Below are 7,542 nucleotides of genomic sequence, written 5' to 3' on the forward strand. Positions count from 1 at the left end.
TTTTTTACATAGGGATTAAGCATTTAGAACGATACATTGTTTAAAATAAGGGCACTTTACTCTTGACATTTTACGGTTTTTTCAATTTTCTGAAAAATCCTATCATTAGATTTTTTTAAAAATACGATATTCTTGCTTAACTAACGTTTCTACATAGGGATTAAGCATTTAGAACGAAATCTAATGTCAGAAAATGGCACTTTACTCTTGACATTTTTCGGTTTTTTCAATTTTCTGGAAAATCGTATCATTAGATTTTTTTTAAAATACGATATTCTTGCTTAACTAACGTTTTTACATAGGGATTAAGCATTTAGAACGAAATCTAATGTAGGAAAATGGTACTTTACTCTTGATCGGTACGTTGGGACTTTGAAAATATTCGGGCGTTCCAATCGCTCGTCTGTTGCATCATAGCGCGTCTCGGCGCAATCGAGCGATTCGCTCGATCCATTATTTTCGATTTACGGCTAAAATAAATTTTTCTAATTTTTTTCAATAACATATTCCTGCTTAAATAACTTTTTTACATAGGGATTAAGCATTTAGAACGATACATTGTTTAAAATAAGGGCACTTTACTCTTGACATTTTACGGTTTTTTCAATTTTCTGAAAAATCCTATCATTAGATTTTTTTAAAAATACGATATTCTTGCTTAACTAACGTTTCTACATAGGGATTAAGCATTTAGAACGAAATCTAATGTCAGAAAATGGCACTTTACTCTTGACATTTTTCGGTTTTTTCAATTTTCTGGAAAATCCTATCATTAGATTTTTTTTAAAATACGATATTCTTGCTTAACTAACGTTTTTACATAGGGATTAAGCATTTAGAACGAAATCTAATGTAGGAAAATGGTACTTTACTCTTGATCGGTACGTTGGGACTTTGAAAATATTCGGGCGTTCCAATCGCTCGTCTGTTGCATCATAGCGCGTCTCGGCGCAATCGACCGATTCGCTCGATCCATTATTTTCGATTTACGGCTAAAATAAATTTTTCTAATTTTTTTCAATAACATATTCCTGCTTAAATAACTTTTTTACATAGGGATTAAGCATTTAGAACGATACATTGTTTAAAATAAGGGCACTTTACTCTTGACATTTTACGGTTTTTTCAATTTTCTGAAAAATCCTATCATTAGATTTTTTTAAAAATACGATATTCTTGCTTAACTAACGTTTCTACATAGGGATTAAGCATTTAGAACGAAATCTAATGTCAGAAAATGGCACTTTACTCTTGACATTTTTCGGTTTTTTCATTTTTCTGGAAAATCCTATCATTAGATTTTTTTTAAAATACGATATTCTTGCTTAACTAACGTTTTTACATAGGGATTAAGCATTTAGAACGAAATCTAATGTAGGAAAATGGTACTTTACTCTTGATCGGTACGTTGGGACTTTGAAAATATTCGGGCGTTCCAATCGCTCGTCTGTTGCATCATAGCGCGTCTCGGCGCAATCGACCGATTCGCTCGATCCATTATTTTCGATTTACGGCTAAAATAAATTTTTCTAATTTTTTTCAATAACATATTCCTGCTTAAATAACTTTTTTACATAGGGATTAAGCATTTAGAACGATACATTGTTTAAAATAAGGGCACTTTACTCTTGACATTTTACGGTTTTTTCAATCTTCTGAAAAATCCTATCATTAGATTTTTTTAAAAATACGATATTCTTGCTTAACTAACGTTTCTACATAGGGATTAAGCATTTAGAACGAAATCTAATGTCAGAAAATGGCACTTTACTCTTGACATTTTTCGGTTTTTTCAATTTTCTGGAAAATCCTATCATTAGATTTTTTTAAAAATACGATATTCTTGCTTAACTAACGTTTTTACATAGGGATTAAGCATTTAGAACGAAATCTAATGTAGGAAAATGGTACTTTACTCTTGATCGGTACGTTGGGACTTTGAAAATATTCGGGCGTACGCGGCGCGCTCGGCGCTTCGAACAGCTCCGGTGTCCCCATTATTTTCGATTTACGGCTAAAATAAATTTTTCTAATTTTTTTCAATAACATATTCCTGCTTAAATAACTTTTTTACATAGGGATTAAGCATTTAGAACGATACATTGTTTAAAGTAAGGGCACTTTACTCTTGACATTTTACGGTTTTTTCAATTTTCTGAAAAATCCTATCATTAGATTTTTTTAAAAATACGATATTCTTGCTTAACTAACGTTTCTACATAGGGATTAAGCATTTAGAACGAAATCTAATGTCAGAAAATGGCACTTTACTCTTGACATTTTTCGGTTTTTTCAATTTTCTGGAAAATCGTATCATTAGATTTTTTTAAAAATACGATATTCTTGCTTAACTAACGTTTTTACATAGGGATTAAGCATTTAGAACGAAATCTAATGTAGGAAAATGGTACTTTACTCTTGATCGGTACGTTGGGACTTTGAAAATATTCGGGGGTTCCAATCGCTCGTCTGTTGCATCATAGCGCGTCTCGGCGCAATCGACCGATTCGCTCGATCCATTATTTTCGATTTACGGCTAAAATAAATTTTTCTAATTTTTTTCAATAACATATTCCTGCTTAAATAACTTTTTTACATAGGGATTAAGCATTTAGAACGATGCATTGTTTAAAGTAAGGGCACTTTACTCTTGACATTTTACGGTTTTTTCAATTTTCTGAAAAATCCTATCATTAGATTTTTTTAAAAATACGATATTCTTGCTTAACTAACGTTTCTACATAGGGATTAAGCATTTAGAACGAAATCCAATGTCAGAAAATGGCACTTTACTCTTGACATTTTTCGGTTTTTTCAATTTTCTGGAAAATCCTATCATTAGATTTTTTTAAAAATACGATATTCTTGCTTAACTAACGTTTTTACATAGGGATTAAGCATTTAGAACGAAATCTAATGTAGGAAAATGGTACTTTACTCTTGATCGGTACGTTGGGACTTTGAAAATATTCGGGCGTAGGCGGCGCGCTCGGCGCTTCGAACAGCTCCGGTGTCCCCATTATTTTCGATTTACGGCTAAAATAAATTTTTCTAATTTTTTTCAATAACATATTCTTGCTAAAATAACTTTTTTACATAGGGATTAAGCATTTAGAACGATACATTGTTTAAAATAAGGGCACTTTACTCTTGACATTTTACGGTTTTTTCAATTTTCTGAAAAATCCTATCATTAGATTTTTTTAAAAATACGATATTCTTGCTTAACTAACGTTTCTACATAGGGATTAAGCATTTAGAACGAAATCTAATGTCAGAAAATGGCACTTTACTCTTGACATTTTTCGGTTTTTTCAATTTTCTGGAAAATCCTATCATTAGATTTTTTTAAAAATACGATATTCTTGCTTAACTAACGTTTCTACATAGGGATTAAGCATTTAGAACGAAATCTAATGTCAGAAAATGGCACTTTACTCTTGACATTTTTCGGTTTTTTCAATTTTCTGGAAAATCCTATCATTAGATTTTTTTAAAAATACGATATTCTTGCTTAACTAACGTTTTTACATAGGGATTAAGCATTTAGAACGAAATCTAATGTAGGAAAATGGTACTTTACTCTTGATCGGTACGTTGGGACTTTGAAAATATTCGGGCGTACGCGGCGCGCTCGGCGCTTCGAACAGCTCCGGTGTCCCCATTATTTTCGATTTACGGCTAAAATAAATTTTTCTAATTTTTTTCAATAACATATTCCTGCTTAAATAACTTTTTTACATAGGGATTAAGCATTTAGAACGATACATTGTTTAAAGTAAGGGCACTTTACTCTTGACATTTTACGGTTTTTTCAATTTTCTGAAAAATCCTATCATTAGATTTTTTTAAAAATACGATATTCTTGCTTAACTAACGTTTCTACATAGGGATTAAGCATTTAGAACGAAATCTAATGTCAGAAAATGGCACTTTACTCTTGACATTTTTCGGTTTTTTCAATTTTCTGGAAAATCGTATCATTAGATTTTTTTAAAAATACGATATTCTTGCTTAACTAACGTTTTTACATAGGGATTAAGCATTTAGAACGAAATCTAATGTAGGAAAATGGTACTTTACTCTTGATCGGTACGTTGGGACTTTGAAAATATTCGGGGGTTCCAATCGCTCGTCTGTTGCATCATAGCGCGTCTCGGCGCAATCGACCGATTCGCTCGATCCATTATTTTCGATTTACGGCTAAAATAAATTTTTCTAATTTTTTTCAATAACATATTCCTGCTTAAATAACTTTTTTACATAGGGATTAAGCATTTAGAACGATGCATTGTTTAAAGTAAGGGCACTTTACTCTTGACATTTTACGGTTTTTTCAATTTTCTGAAAAATCCTATCATTAGATTTTTTTAAAAATACGATATTCTTGCTTAACTAACGTTTCTACATAGGGATTAAGCATTTAGAACGAAATCCAATGTCAGAAAATGGCACTTTACTCTTGACATTTTTCGGTTTTTTCAATTTTCTGGAAAATCCTATCATTAGATTTTTTTAAAAATACGATATTCTTGCTTAACTAACGTTTTTACATAGGGATTAAGCATTTAGAACGAAATCTAATGTAGGAAAATGGTACTTTACTCTTGATCGGTACGTTGGGACTTTGAAAATATTCGGGCGTTCCAATCGCTCGTCTGTTGCATCATTGCGCGTCTCGGCGCAATCGACCGATTCGCTCGACCCATTATTTTCGATTTACGGCTAAAATAAATTTTTCTCATTTTATTCAATAACATATTCTTGCTTAGATAACTTTTTTACATAGGGATTAAGCATTTAGAACGATATAATGTTTAAAATAAGGGCACTTTACTCTTGACATTTTACGGTTTTTTCAATTTTCTGAAAAATCCTATCATTAGATTTTTTTAAAAATACGATAATCTTGCTTAACTAACCTTTCTACATAGGGATTAAGCATTTAGAACGAAATCTAATGTCAGAAAATGGCACTTTACTCTTGACATTTTTCGGTTTTTTCAATTTTCTGGAAAATCCTATCATTAGATTTTTTTTAAAATACGATATTCTTGCTTAACTAACGTTTTTACATAGGGATTAAGCATTTAGAACGAAATCTAATGTAGGAAAATGGTACTTTACTCTTGATCGGTACGTTGGGACTTTGAAAATATTCGGGCGTACGCGGCGCGCTCGGCGCTTCGAACAGCTCCGGTGTCCCCATTATTTTCGATTTACGGCTAAAATAAATTTTTCTAATTTTTTTCAATAACATATTCCTGCTAAAATAACTTTTTTACATAGGGATTAAGCATTTAGAACGATACATTGTTTAAAATAAGGGCACTTTACTCTTGACATTTTACGGTTTTTTCAATTTTCTGAAAAATCCTATCATTAGATTTTTTTAAAAATACGATATTCTTGCTTAACTAACGTTTCTACATAGGGATTAAGCATTTAGAACGAAATCTAATGTCAGAAAATGGCACTTTACTCTTGACATTTTTCGGTTTTTTCATTTTTCTGGAAAATCCTATCATTAGATTTTTTTTAAAATACGATATTCTTGCTTAACTAACGTTTTTACATAGGGATTAAGCATTTAGAACGAAATCTAATGTAGGAAAATGGTACTTTACTCTTGATCGGTACGTTGGGACTTTGAAAATATTCGGGGGTTCCAATCGCTCGTCTGTTGCATCATAGCGCGTCTCGGCGCAATCGACCGATTCGCTCGATCCATTATTTTCGATTTACGGCTAAAATAAATTTTTCTAATTTTTTTCAATAACATATTCCTGCTTAAATAACTTTTTTACATAGGGATTAAGCATTTAGAACGATGCATTGTTTAAAGTAAGGGCACTTTACTCTTGACATTTTACGGTTTTTTCAATTTTCTGAAAAATCCTATCATTAGATTTTTTTAAAAATACGATATTCTTGCTTAACTAACGTTTCTACATAGGGATTAAGCATTTAGAACGAAATCTAATGTCAGAAAATGGCACTTTACTCTTGACATTTTTCGGTTTTTTCAATTTTCTGGAAAATCCTATCATTAGATTTTTTTAAAAATACGATATTCTTGCTTAACTAACGTTTTTACATAGGGATTAAGCATTTAGAACGAAATCTAATGTAGGAAAATGGTACTTTACTCTTGATCGGTACGTTGGGACTTTGAAAATATTCGGGCGTTCCAATCGCTCGTCTGTTGCATCATAGCGCGTCTCGGCGCAATCGACCGATTCGCTCGACCCATTATTTTCGATTTACGGCTAAAATAAATTTTTCTCATTTTATTCAATAACATATTCTTGCTTAGATAACTTTTTTACATAGGGATTAAGCATTTAGAACGATATAATGTTTAAAATAAGGGCACTTTACTCTTGACATTTTACGGTTTTTTCAATTTTCTGAAAAATCCTATCATTAGATTTTTTTAAAAATACGATAATCTTGCTTAACTAACCTTTCTACATAGGGATTAAGCATTTAGAACGAAATCTAATGTCAGAAAATGGCACTTTACTCTTGACATTTTTCGGTTTTTTCAATTTTCTGGAAAATCCTATCATTAGATTTTTTTTAAAATACGATATTCTTGCTTAACTAACGTTTTTACATAGGGATTAAGCATTTAGAACGAAATCTAATGTAGGAAAATGGTACTTTACTCTTGATCGGTACGTTGGGACTTTGAAAATATTCGGGCGTACGCGGCGCGCTCGGCGCTTCGAACAGCTCCGGTGTCCCCATTATTTTCGATTTACGGCTAAAATAAATTTTTCTAATTTTTTTCAATAACATATTCCTGCTAAAATAACTTTTTTACATAGGGATTAAGCATTTAGAACGATACATTGTTTAAAATAAGGGCACTTTACTCTTGACATTTTACGGTTTTTTCAATTTTCTGAAAAATCCTATCATTAGATTTTTTTAAAAATACGATATTCTTGCTTAACTAACGTTTCTACATAGGGATTAAGCATTTAGAACGAAATCTAATGTCAGAAAATGGCACTTTACTCTTGACATTTTTCGGTTTTTTCAATTTTCTGGAAAATCGTATCATTAGATTTTTTTAAAAATACGATATTCTTGCTTAACTAACGTTTTTACATAGGGATTAAGCATTTAGAACGAAATCTAATGTAGGAAAATGGTACTTTACTCTTGATCGGTACGTTGGGACTTAGAAAATATTCGGCCGTACGCGGCGCGTCTCGGCGCTTCGAACAGCTCCGGTGTCCCCATTATTTTCGATTTACGGCTAAAATAAATTTTTCTAATTTTTTTCAATTACATATTCTTGCTTAAATAACTTTTTTACATAGGGATTAAGCATTTAGAACGACATGTTGTTTAAAATAATGGTACTTTACTCTTGTGATTTTTCGGTTTTTTTTGATTATTTTGAAAAATAAATTTTTGTAATTTTTTTAAATACGATATTCGTGATCAGTGAACGATTTCACATATGGATTAAGCATTTAGAATCGTGCGGACGCGTTATTAAAAAAGTTTACTCGATGCGATGGGACT

This window comes from Megalopta genalis, unplaced genomic scaffold (assembly GCF_051020955.1).
Source record: "Megalopta genalis isolate 19385.01 unplaced genomic scaffold, iyMegGena1_principal scaffold0223, whole genome shotgun sequence".
Taxonomy (NCBI): Eukaryota; Metazoa; Arthropoda; class Insecta; order Hymenoptera; family Halictidae; genus Megalopta; species Megalopta genalis.